Consider the following 13,301-nt stretch of genomic DNA (forward strand, 5'->3'; position numbering starts at 1 on the left):
GGTTATTCGATTACTGGTTCTTATCACTGCTCATACTTCTCTTGGATATTTATTTCTGTGCCTATTATCTGGCTCACCTCACTAGAATGTAAATGCCACGAGGAAGGGGACTGTCTTATTTACTCATCATCATACCTTAGTGCCCAGAGCAGAGACTGAAAAGGTGCTCAGCAAAGACGTGCATGCCTGGAGCCGAGCTGAGAGCCAGGAGCTTGTCATCTAGGACAGGACTGCACGGGTTCTTGGTTGCCAAGGGCACAGGCGGGGGCCTGCGGCTGACTCCATAAAAACTTCTGGTCCCAGGGAGGTTGGGAGCTTGAAAGCATAAATTTTGGCCTCAGGTAGATGTGAATTCAGATCTCAGTTTTGCCCTGTGGGAGAATTTCTTTATTATGGATACTTCACTTTCCTCATTTACTTTTTATTTTTAATTATGGCAAAGTATACATGACATAAGATGTACCATTTTTAAATACAAGAGTTCAGTATTGTTAAGTTCTAAGCACATTGCTGTGCAACCGATCTCCTGAACTCTTTTCATCTTGCAAAAGTAAAACTGTCTGCCTGTTAAACAATGACTCTCCATTCCTTCCTCCCCTCAGCCGCTGGCAACCACCGTTCTTTCTGTTTCTGCGAGTCTGACAACTCCAAGAACTTCATGTAAATAGAATCATAGGGTAGTTATTTTTTTGTGACTGGCTTCGTTCGCTTAGCATAATGTCCTCAAAGTTGATCCATGTTGTAGCAGGTGTCAGAATTGCCTTTCCTTTTAGGGCTGAATAGCAGTCCATTATATGTGTATGCCACATTCTGTTGATGCATTCCTCTGCTGATGGACAGTTGGGTCATTTCCGTATTTTGGCTCGTGCGAATAATGTTACTATGAGCAGGAGTGTGCAAATATCTTTTCAAGACCCTACTTTCCGTTCTTTTGGGTGTATACCCAGAAGTGGGATTGCTGGATCATATGGTAATTTTTAGTTTTGTGAGGAGCCACCATACTGTCTTCTGTAGTGGCCGCACCATGTCTCATTCCTGTCAACACTGCTGGAAGGTTCCCTTTTCTCCAAATCCTCGACTTCTCTTCTCTTTTCCTAATAGTAGCCATCCTAAAGGGCGTGAGGTGGTATCTCCTTGTGGCACTGATTGGCATTCCATGATAATTAGTGATGTTGAGCATTTTTCCTCGTTTTTATTTTTATTTTTTTTAAAAAAAGATTTATTTATTTATTTGACAGAGATCACAAGTAGGCAGAGAGGCAGGCAGGCTCCCTGCTGAGCAGAAAGCCCGATGCAGGGCTCGATCCCAGGACCCTGAGATCATGACCTGAGCTGAAGGCAGAGGCTTTATCCCACTGAGACACCCAGGTGCCCCTCATTTTATTTTTAAAAATATTTTATTTATTTGACAGAGAAAGAGAGACAGTGAGAGAGGGAACATGAGCAGGGGGAGTGAGAGAGGGAGAAGCAGGCTTCCTGCTGAGCAGTGAGCTAGATGCCACTCGATCTCAGGACCCTGGGATGATTATCTGAGCCAAAGCCTGATGACTGAGCCACCCAGGCTCCCTGCTTTTCCTTGTTTTTAAAGTGTGTGTGACAGGGTGCCTGGGTGGCTCAGTTGGTTAAGCAACTGCCTTCGGCTCAGGTCATGGTCCCGGAGTCTCGGGATTGAGTCCCGCATCAGGCTCCCAGCTCCATGGGGAGTCTGCTTCTCCCTCTGACCTTCTTGCCTCTCATGCTCTCTCTCACTGTCTCTCTCTCTCAAATAGATAAATAAAATCTTTCAAAAAAAAATAAATAAAGTGTGTGTGACAGCAATCTTACAGGGTGGTTAGGAGGCTTAAAGGAGAAAAATGATGAAAAATCCTCATACAAGTACTTAGTAAAATCAGTTCTATTCCCCCCCCCCCTTTTTTTAAAGATGGGGAGAGGCAGAAGGAGAGGGAGAGAGAGAGAATTTTAAGGAGGTTCTGTGCTCAGTGCGGAGCCTGACGCAGGGCTGGATCCCATGACCCTGAGATCACGACCACGATCTGAAATCAAGTCAGATACTCAACTGACTGAGCCACCCAGATGCCCTGGTTTTTTTCGGATTTAACTTAGAGAGTCAGTCCAAAGCCCAGGTTCTCAGGAGGCATGTGTGAAGCACTGTGTGTGGCACTAGGTCTGTCTGTTGGATGCTGTCTCCCTGGAAACTCATTTAATCAGTCTTATTCTCTGTAGCCTAGGTGGTTGAGCGCCTCTTAGTGAGGCAAGAAACTTGTTTGGGGAGGGGTTGGGGTGCTGTAGAGAGGTAGGCCCAGGGTGTCCCAGAGTTCTTATTGCTCCATGAGCACTGGGTATCACTTGTCTCCTGCCTCAGTTTCTCTCTTTGTCACAAAGGGACAAGGTAGTGGCAAAATTCACAGTGATGACTAAATAATAGTTCTGAAACCTGTTTTAAAAGCCTGTTTTAAAAGTCCCTCATGGGACTTAGCATGGGGTGGAACTCTGGCTCTTGCTTCTCACAGGTTTACTGCCTGCCCTGGGGATAGGCTCTGATTATCAGAACCCACAACTAGCCCTAAAAGCCGCTTTGAAGTGAAGCAACCACTTTTAAGTGCAGTCAGTTCAAGATAACCCTAGACTCCCTGCCCCCAACCCAGGAATGCCTCCTGCCCCCACCCAGTGGCCATCCCTGGGAGGGGTTCTTTCCAGCACTCTGCAATCATCTGTTTCTGTGTGTAATGGTTGTGCTGTTTTGTTTTTGTGAAAATGAGACATAAATATGTTCCTAGTAGGAGAACGCTAAGCAGGACTACAGAACAGCTCCGTGGGTTGGTAAGGAGAGGTTAGGAAAGAAAAGGAAAGAGGGAGGTTTGGCAAACTCAGAGCTGAAGCTCAAGAAACTATCACAGGACATGATGTATGGGGTCAGTTTTTCCCTAAGACTGGGGGGATCTGAGGCTAGAAAGGCAGGAAGGAAAGGTCTGGAAACCTATGGGTCTTTGAGAAGGTAGGGGTTAGGGAGCAGGTGTGAAAGAGCTTGGTTGTGACCCTGTCAGTTTAGCACTTGTACTGCCTGATGGTGGGCAGGATGCTCTTTATGCTCTGAGTCTTAACTGGTTGGGGAAGCCATGCTGACGGGGTTACCGTGTCAAGCCCTGGGCTGCCACAGCTGATTGTTCAAGCGCAAGGTGAGAGACCTCAGGGGCAGACACGGCTTTCAGGACCTCCTCTACCCACCTTGACTGTATGATGATTTGTCAAGGTGTTGGAACCTTTGTCCCCATTTCTGTGACATGGACCTTTTAGGGGTGTCAAGAGAGGACTAAATAAGTTGAGCTGTATAAAGTGTCTGCCACATATTGTAAGTTCTGGAGGCGTTTCCTTCTTAAGTGGTAGGACCAGGGCTGGTGGTGATGGTGCTTGGCCTCCATCTCTAGCCCCTGGCTCTAATAGGCTTGCCTCTTCAAGTTCATGCACGGGAACTTTGCCCAGGGGGTCATAGATGCCCTCACCACTTGTCTTACCAATGGGTCCACCCAGCTGTCACCGTGCTGGTGCACTTGCTATCCCAAAGGCCAGGTGGTAATGTTCGCATTCAAGGATAGGAGCTTCAGGTGGGCACGGGTGGAAAGTCATCGTCTGTGCACCAGCCCTCACCCTAACCCACACTGGTGCCACCTGGCCCCCATGTCTGGTGCTCCCTTGGTAGAAGCAACAGCTGCGGGAGCTCTGGAACTGCAAGTATGTTGGGGAGCCCTGGCTGTGTGCCCACGCCTGTGCTAGGTAGGGAACTGGGCGTCCAGGCAGTCATTCAGCACTGAGCCAGTACCTGCAGTTTGGGGGCTGGACTGTGGGTGCCAGGAAGGATGGACTTGTTCAGTTGATGCTTAAAATGGCCTTCAGCCCATGTAACAGACCACTACATCATAAATGCTCCCAAGCAGCTCATAAGCAAATTCCATCTTCTCCATGGTGCTCTTTGTGATGGACGGACTTTGAAGCTGTTTGTAGAAACCTGGAATCAGCGAGGTGGAACTGGGGTACGTGGAGGGATGTTGAGATTTCACATCTAGTGCTCTCTCAGGCCCCCAAGAGCTTCTTTTGTTTTTATTTTTATTTATTTTTAATTGTAAACAGTAACCTAAGCTTCACTATTTATAAAAATTTATTTATTCATTTAAAATAATCTCTACAGGGGCACCTGGGTGGCTCAGTGGGTTAAGCCACTGCCTTCGGCTCAGGTCATGATCTCAGGGTCCTGGGATCAAGTCCTGCATCGGGCTCTCTGCTCAGCAGGGAGCCTGCTTCCTCCTCTCTCTCTCTGCCTGCCTCTCCGTCTACTTGTGATTTCTCTCTGTCAAATAAATAAATAAAATCTTTAAAATGCAAACTATTTAAAAATAAAATAAAATAAAATAAAATAATCTCTACAGCTCGAACTCACGACCCCGGTCAAGGATTGCTTGGTCTTCTGACTGAGCCAGCCAGGAATCCCTAAACTTTTTAATTTTAACCATTTTTTTTTAGAGGTGGGGGAAGGGCAGAGGGAGAGAGAGGGAGAGAATTCCAAGCAGGTGCCAGGCCCAGAGCCTGATGTGAGGCGTGATTTCACAACCCTGAGATCATGACCTGAGCTAGAATCACGAGTCAGATGCTCAACCAACTGAGCGGCCCAGCTGCCCCTATTTGAACCATGTTTAAGTGTACAGTAGTGTTAAGTGTATCCACATCATTGTGCAACAAATCTCCAGAACTTTTTCATCTCGTAGAACTACAACCTGTCCCTATTTCCACCTCTTACAGGCCCTGGAAATGACCATTCTACTTTTTGGCTTATGAATTGGACTACTCTAGGGAGGGACCTCTTCTTGTAAGTGAAATTGTACAGTATTTGTCTTTTTGTAACTGGCTTATTCCACTTCGCAGAATGTCTTTAAGATTCATCCATGTAGTTGTGCATGACTGGATGGCCTTATTTATTTATTTAAGACTTTATTTCTTTGACAGAGAGAGAGATCACAAGCAGGCAGAGAGGCAGGCAGAGAATGAGGGGGAAGCAGGCTCCCTGCTGAGCAGAGAGCCCGATGCGGGGCTCGATCCCACGACCCTGAGATCATGACCTAAGCCGAAGGCAGAGACTTTAACCCACTGAGCCACCCAGGCGCCCCTGGACCGCCTTTTTAAAAGGTAGAGTGATATTACATTGTATGATGTACCACAGTTATTTATGCATTCATCTGTCAATGTAGTGTTTAGCTTGGATTTTGATTCTGATCCAACTGGCCATCATTTTTATTATTTATTTATTTATATCGATTTTATTTTATTTTTTATTTTTTAAAAGATTTTGTTTATTCATTTGACAGGCAGAGATCACAAGTATGCCTACTTGTGAGAGGCAGGCCCAGAGAGGAAGGGAAGCAGGCTCCCCGCTGAGCAGAGAGCAGAGGTTTTAACCCACTGAGCCATCTAAGCGCCCCCATTATTTTTATTTTTAAAAAATATTTTGTTGATGTATTTGCACATGTGAGGGAGTATGAGTTGGGGAGAAGGGCAGGGAGGAGGGAGAAGTAGATTCCCCCCTGAGCAAGAAGCCCAGTGCAGGGCTTGAGCCTGGTACCTCGGAAGCCCAAGGCAGACACTTAACTAACTGAGCCACCCAGGCACCTCCAACTGGCCATTACTGAGTACCGACTGAATGCTGCTGACTGTTGCGTTGTCTTGGACACCCATTCCTGAGGCGTTCTCACCTTGTCAGGAACGTCCACTGCCGGTGGACCCAGTAGGGTCTGTGTACTCTCCCGCCCTCTTCACTCTTCAGACCCCTGTTTTGCCAGAGCAGCCCTCAAAGACTTCAGCTATGATCCTGTACTGCTTTGATAAGCATTTAAAAAAATGAAAACCGTAGAAAAAGAACAAACCATGGATTTTGTAGCTGAAAAAAGTTTGGAAACTTCAGCTTTATCTCGTTTGGTCATCGTACTGCTGTGTGAGATTTGCATGGTCCTCATTTTTCAGAGGAGGGTACAGAAGGGTTAAGATCTAGAGGAGTAGGAGGATGAAGGCAAGAGGAGGCTGGGAAGGTGATGGGTGGTTGTGGGCTCGGCCAGGAGTAGGGTGAATGCCCGCCTGAGAGCGAGTGTCCTTATGTTTTGTGCCCTAGGCACCTTGCTTGCTGTACCCTGGTGAGGCCCTGGCTGGAGGCTGAGCCTGAGAGAGGCCTCCTCACAGCCAGGAGCAGTTGTCCACAGCCCTAGGGTCTGAGCTACCCTGAGATGGGCTCACCTGCAAGGGACACTGGGCTGGAAGTTGGGGAGTCTTCTGGGAGCTGGGCTCCTGGTAAGCAGGGTTGGGCCTGAGAGCAGCAGAACCCCAGGACCTGCACAGTGCCGGAGTTACAGGCACATTCTCTGCCAGTCTCTTTTGTCTGCTGTTTGGTCCTGACGACTGCTTCTCAGTGTCCCTGAGAGGAGCCACCTGAAGCTGCTGTGGATGCAGATGGAGAAACCCACAGCCACGCAGGGCTTATGCGGATGCCTCATGCCTCCAGAAGGAGAAGCGGGCCACTCTGTTGCATTTAAGACATCCTTAGGTTAGGAATTGTGGGTGGAGGTCTCAGGCCCACAGAACCATCTTCCTGGCTGCTCGCTGTGCGGACACCAGGAAACCTTTGTCCCTGAGGCCGCTGCTGAGTCATAAACACATGGGACACATTTCAACAGAAATGCCCATCTGTTAAGTTTCAGGTGACTTTCTCAGTCTGTTAAGTTTCAGGTGACTTTCTCAGTCTCTTTGACTTATACCCATGACAGCTTTGGTCATGAGCACCTCTTTCCAAGGGCATTTCTGGAGAAACAGGCCTGACCTCTCTTTGCCGCCTCTTCCATGAATGAGTGGGTCCTGGGGGCAGAGACTCTCAGTCTTCTCACCCCCCACCCCATCCCACTGGGAGAGAGTGCAGTCATCCATGTGTTAGGAGAGGGGGACAGTGAGTGAGGTGGGGGTAAGCTGTGTGGAGGGACAGGTGCTGAGATATTTGGGGACTGCAGAGGCAAAGGGACATCCTGGGAGCCTGAGGAGTTGGCCTCTGGTCCTGTCCACCGTGAGCAGGCAAGGAGCTCCACCTCTCAAGACTGTTCCCTCGTTTATAAAGCCGCAGTAATAATATTTGCCTCTTTGGCTTGTGGAGACAATCAAAAGAGAAGCAGGTGAGAAAACACTTGACAAAGCAGAAAATGTTCTGCTGGTGGGAGGCTTTATTTTTACCTCTGAGGAATGGATGGTGGAGGAATGGAGAAAGTTGCTATCTGGGGAGAGGTTGCTGGGAGAGAAAGGCGCGGGATCCGAGTATCAGGGAAAAGATGATGAGGAGAAGTTTGGAATTTGTAGACACTGAGGAGAAAAGGGGAGGGGAAGAGGTAGATAAGCTGGAAAAAGGAGGTGCTACTAGCATCTACCAAAACGGGGTGAGGGATGGCATGTGTAGTGTGTGTGTGCTATGTTCGCGGTGTGTATGTGGTGCGTGTGGTGTGTGTGTGCTGTGTGTGTGTAGTTTATGTGTGGGCTATGTGGTGTGTGTGTGTGTGTGTGTGTGTGTGTGTCTGTATTAATTTCCCACCCTTTTAGAGCTTCCTCCGCCTCAGGCTTCCCTGCAGGAGTCTCTGAGGGCTGTGGTCAGGTCGGCCAGCCTGGGCCTGCCACCTGGTGGCCGAGAGTGGCAGGGGCCTGGAGTCTCACCAAGGCTGTGGTTTGGACACATCACATCCTCTTCTAGAGTCGGTTGCTGTCCTGCTCTCCTATTTTCTTTTTGTTTCTGCTCTCCCTCGCCTCTTTTCTACACCCTCTGGGTTCTTCTCCCTCTGTTCCCCAGGATGGTGCGTTTCTGCCTGGGTTCCCCCAAACTTCTCAAACATAAATGGGGGTGATAAGTCCGAAGCTGCCCGCCTCCCAGCGCAGCCGTGACGGCAAAAATGGATGATGGGTGGGAGGCATGGAAGGATTTTGTAGCTCTCAGGGCCTTGTGAATGTCCGTCATCAGTGTGACAACAGGGTGTTGTCGTTCCTAATCAGGGCGCCGTTTGTGGAACCGTTCCTTTAGGACCCCAGAGGAATTAGGACTTCAGGCAGTGACTGGGTGATGGGGGACAAGTGGAGAATATCACTGGGTTCAGGCATTTCTACTCCACACAATTCCCAGCTGCTTTGTTTTTTTCTAGGAAGGGTTTTTAAAACAAACAAAGAAATTATTGCAGAGTAACAAAATTACACTGTGCAGGTTTCCAAAAACAATTAAACACTGTGACTAATGGCAGGTGTGCTGCACAGGTGTTGTTCTGCTTTTAGCTACTGATCCCGGCTCCCCTTAAGAGCTGGCCCTGGACCTTTCAGACACAACCAGCTGAATGGGTTGGTGTCTTTGCTCTGCTCCTGTGATGATTTATTCGCTCATTTGTTTCTGAGGCAACTAGTATTTACTAACTACTCAGCACACACCTGGTACTGTGCTAGACACGGGGGTCAAAAAGATAAATAAAACACACACCTCTCAGGGGCGCCTAGGTGGCTAGTAGGTTATGGGATCGAGCCCCATGTCGGGCTCCCTGCTCAGCGGGGAGTCTGCTTCTCCCTCTCCCTCTGCCCTCTCTCCTCCAGCTTATGTGAGCATGCGCTCTCTCTCTCGAATAAATAAAAATCTTAAAAACAAAACAAAATGGGTGCCTGGGTGGCTCAGCTCTCTGCCTTCAGCTCAGGTCATGATCTCAGGGTTCTGGGATCGAGCCCCACATCGGGCTCTCTGCTCAGCAGGGAGCCTGCTACCTCCTCTCTCTCTGCCTGCCTCTGCCTGTTTGTGATCTCTGTCAAATAAGTAAATAAAATCTTTAAAAAACCAAACCAAAACAAAACAAAACACACACCTCTTGAGGGTCTTGACTATGGGCTAGGAAGCTTCTTTAGGATGAATGCTCCTTTGAGACTGTTAGCTGGGGTCCCCACCTACACTGATGCTGAGATCCCCGAAGAGGTCTGGTATGTGGGGCGTATTCAAGATGTGGTGATTTAGTGGTGCACAAGCATGGGTCCCATCAGACTCATCTGTGTAAAAACTCATATCTTGATGCTTAGAGATCTTAGTATGTTAGGTCTGGGGTTGGACTCAGCAGTCAGACTTCTATAAAGCTACTGGAAAGCCAGGTTTAGAACGCCTTCTCTAGTCTGTGGCTGGGATAGGCCAAGGGAGACAAGTCAGTGGATTTCAAGGTGACTGGCTTGTGGCCTAGTGGAAGAGTGTGGCTCAGAGCAGCCTGCTACCTGCACCTTGCTGGAGTAGGACATACACAGCTGGGTCTGTGCCCTGTGTTCTCCGGCCTGACAGAGCTCTGCGGACTGGCTGGCCTGGCTTGACTGAATTTTGGAAAAGCAGCTTATTCACCTTCTTGGCCAAACATCACCGGAAAGATTCGCTTCAGGAAAGAAAGCAGCTCTGTATCTATGGCAACATTCCCAAAAGTATGTTCTGAAAACATGAATTCAAAGTAATTTATAAATATTAATGCATAAATATTAATTACAAATGTAAAGAGAAAGAGAGAAGAAGAGATATTGACTCATGATCAATTCAAATTAAGATAACACTGCTGTAAAAATAAAGGTTTATTTTTGTTGTTTTTTTTATTTTTTTATTTTTTTTTAAACACAGTATTTTATTTATTTATTTATTTATTTTAAGATTTTATTTATTTATTTGACAGACAGAGATCACAAGTAGGCAGAGAGGCAGGCAGAGAGAGAGGAAGGGAAGCAGGCTCCCCGCTGAGCAGAGAGCCCGACTCGGGGCTCGATCCCAGGACCCTGGGATCATGACCTGAGCTGAAGGCAGAGGCTTTAACCCACAGAGCCACCCAGGCGCCCCTGTTTTTTTTTTTTTTAAAGTAGCCACTCAGATTTTGATAAGATGACTTTCCAGGTGGAGTGGTGGGGCATTCAGCATTTCCCAAATGTATTTGGTTGTGGAGCTCTTTTTTGTGAACCATCTCTTCTGTTTATACTAGAGTTCTAGGGAGCATTAGTTTGGAAGAAATTTTTAAAAATTTTTTAAAGATTTTATTTATTTGTCAGGGGTGGGGGAGAAAGAGAGAGAGAGAGTGAATACAAGCAGGGGGAGTGGCAGGCAGAGGGAGAAGCAGGCTCCCTGCTGAGCAAGGAGCCTGATGTGTGACTTCATCCCAGAAGTCTGGGATCAGGACCCGAGTGGAAGGCAGATGCTTTACCAACTGAGTTACAGGTGTCCCTGAAAGAAACTTTTTTTTGGTTTCCCCATTTTTCCTTTTCACCTACGTCCAACACAAAGAGAAAAAAATTGGTGAGACCTCAAACCAGGCTGGCACTCTTTTTCTTTTTTAAGATTTTAAAAATTTTAGGGGCGCCTGGGTGGCTCAATGGGTTAAGCCTCTGCCTTCGGCTCAGGTCATGATCCCAGGGTCCTGGGATCGAGTCCCACATTGGGCTCTCTGCTCCGCAGGGAGCCTGCTTCCTCCTCTCTCTCTCTCTGTCAGCCTTTCTGCCTAGTTGTGATCTCTTTCTGTCAAATAAATAAATAAAATCTTAAAAAAAATTTTAAAAAAATGTTATTTGAGAAGGGGGAGAGAGAGAGAGTACAGTCAGGAGGAATGGCAGGCAGAGGGAGAGGGAGAAGCAAGCTCCCCCTGAGCAGGGAGCCCAACTCAGGGCTCAATCCCAGGACCCCAGGATCATGACCTGAGCCAAAGGCAGATGCTTAACTGACTGAGCCACCCAGGAGCCCCTAGGCTGGCACTATTAACTAGAGTGATACCATCCCTGAGGGAATGAAGTTGGTTTTTGAAGAGTGACAAAGCTTTATTTTTTATATATAATGCACAGATTTCCAGGTAGTAATAAAGATACAGGGTATGTATCTGTGGTATTGAGTTTCATGGGGCAGGGAGCAGTTGGGGGGGGAAATGTCCAAAGAGGCTCCTTAGAAGAGCAATGCTGAGGAATGCTGACAAACTTCCAGCCAGTCAGTCAGGGATTGGGGGACAGCTCGGCCACTATGTGACCTTGAGGTAAGGCATTTACTTCTTTGGGCTTCAGATTCTTTACCTGGGAAATGGAGGTTCTCACCACCTCATGATCTCTCTGTGAGCTTTACAGGTGTTTAAAAACAGAGGCTAAAGGCATTATCTTTAGGTCTGAAACTTTGCTATCCCTCGTGAGATTGCCGCGGAGTTGGCTCATCATTTTGGGCTTTTCTGCCTTTAGGCTGTAGACAGAAGCATAAAGCGACATGAAGCTTGGTGCAGCCAGATCGAAGGAAACAAAAATGGGAAAATACTATTTTAAAGCTTGGAAGGTATACAAAGAAGCAGTTTCACCTGGGAAGAAGGGGGACCCCAGCAAGTCAGAGCTGGCCATCCAGGGCTGCTGCAGGACTGCCTGCTGGGCGCACCATTGTGCCCCTGGGTGGCAGGTGCCTGGCCCCTGGGGAGTAGCTCCTTCGTCTTGCCGGCCACGTCTGCTGGGTGTCCAAGGCTGGGACAGACACTGAGGTGGGTGGGGCAGGACGCAGGAAATGTCCGCTACACCTAAAAATAGTGTGGGAGGGAACAGGAAACAGAAACTTTGGGCCAGCATGGAAATGCTTTCTGAATTATCAGGAAATCAGGATTAAGAGCTGTGGGGGCAGACACCACCCTGTGGCAAATCTGCTGCTCCCTGTGAGCACTCTCCATGGAAGGAAATGGCGGAAGCCAGACTTGGGCTGGGGTGGGGAACGGGGACAGACTGGGAAAGCATCCGGTTCAGTCTTTTGCGGCATTAGTAACACAGCGTATCTGTACCACCTTGATCGTTAATTGCATGGAGGGGTAGGTCTTTACCAGGGTGGCCAGCAGTCTTCTTGTTCCCAGACTAAAGGGGTCCTCGGGACATGGAAATCTGAGTTTTAAAACCAGGGAAGTAGGGGCGCCTGGGTGGCTCAGTGGGTTAAGCCTCTGCTTTCAGCTCAGGTCATGATCTCAGGGTCCTGGGATTGAGTCCCATGTTGGGCTCCCTGATCAGCGGGGAGCCTGCTTCTCTCTCTCCCTCTGCTTGCCTCCCCCATCCCTCTTTATTTCAAATAAGTAAAATATTAAAAATTTTAAAAAAGATTTTATCTATCTATTTGACAGAGAGAGGGAGATAGCAAGAGAGGGATCACAAGCAGGGGGAGTGGGAGAGGGAGAAGCAGGCTTCCCACAGAGCGGGGAGCCCGATGCGGGGCTCGATCCTAGGTCCTTGATATCATAACCGGAGCAGAAGGCAGACACCTAACGACCGAGCCACCCAGGTGGCCCTCAAATAAATAAGATCTTAGGAAAAAAAAAAAAAAATCCCAGGACCTAGACTGTAGTCAGACCAATTAGACTCTCAGCGTGGGATCCAGGCATCTGCATTTTATTTATTTTATTATGTTATGTTATGTTATCGATTTTATTTTCTTACTTGAGAGAGCGAGCCAGTACGCATGAACAGGTAGGAGGAGCAGAGGGAGAAGCAGACTCCCACTGAATAGGGAACGTGATGTAGACTCCATTCCAGGACTGTGGGATCATGGCCTGAGCTGAAGACAGATGCTTAACCGACTGAGCCACTCAGGTACCCCCAGGCATCTGCATTTTTCTTTTTAAATTTTTTAAAAATTTATTTGAGAGAGAGAGAGAACACTTGAGAGAGAGCAAAGCAGTGGGAGGGAGAAGTAGGGGAAGGGAGAGCAGGATCCCTGCTCACTGATACTGGGCTTGATCTTAGGAACCCAGTATCAGATGCCTAGGGACCTGAGCCACCCAGGAGCCCCCAGGCATCTACATTAAAAAAAAACCTCTCTAAGGGCGCCTGGGTGGCTCAGTGGGTTAAGCCGATGCCTTCAGCTCAGGTCATGATCCCAGAGTTCTGGGATCGAGTCCCACATCGGGCTCTCTGCTCAGCAGGGAGCCTGCTTCCTCCTATCTCTCTCTGCCTGCCTCTCTGCCTACATGTAATCTCTCTCTGTCAAATAAATAAATAAAATCTTAAAAAACCCCAAAAAACTAAGGTTAAACAAACAAACAAAAAATACCTCTCTAGGTGGGTGATTTCTGTGGGCAGCTAAAGCTGAGAATCATGGCTTTACTATGGATTAAGTATCACTTGTGGCCTGTTTTCCAGGCTTCCCCCAAAGAGATTCTCAGTACATGATCTACAGTGGAAGCTGGGGATGTTTCTCTTAAAGCTAAGTCAACAGTGATACCCATGCAAGGGTTGCCCAGGGCACATTT

This window comes from Mustela lutreola, chromosome 4, assembly GCF_030435805.1.
Source record: "Mustela lutreola isolate mMusLut2 chromosome 4, mMusLut2.pri, whole genome shotgun sequence".
In the NCBI taxonomy this organism is placed as follows: Eukaryota; Metazoa; Chordata; class Mammalia; order Carnivora; family Mustelidae; genus Mustela; species Mustela lutreola.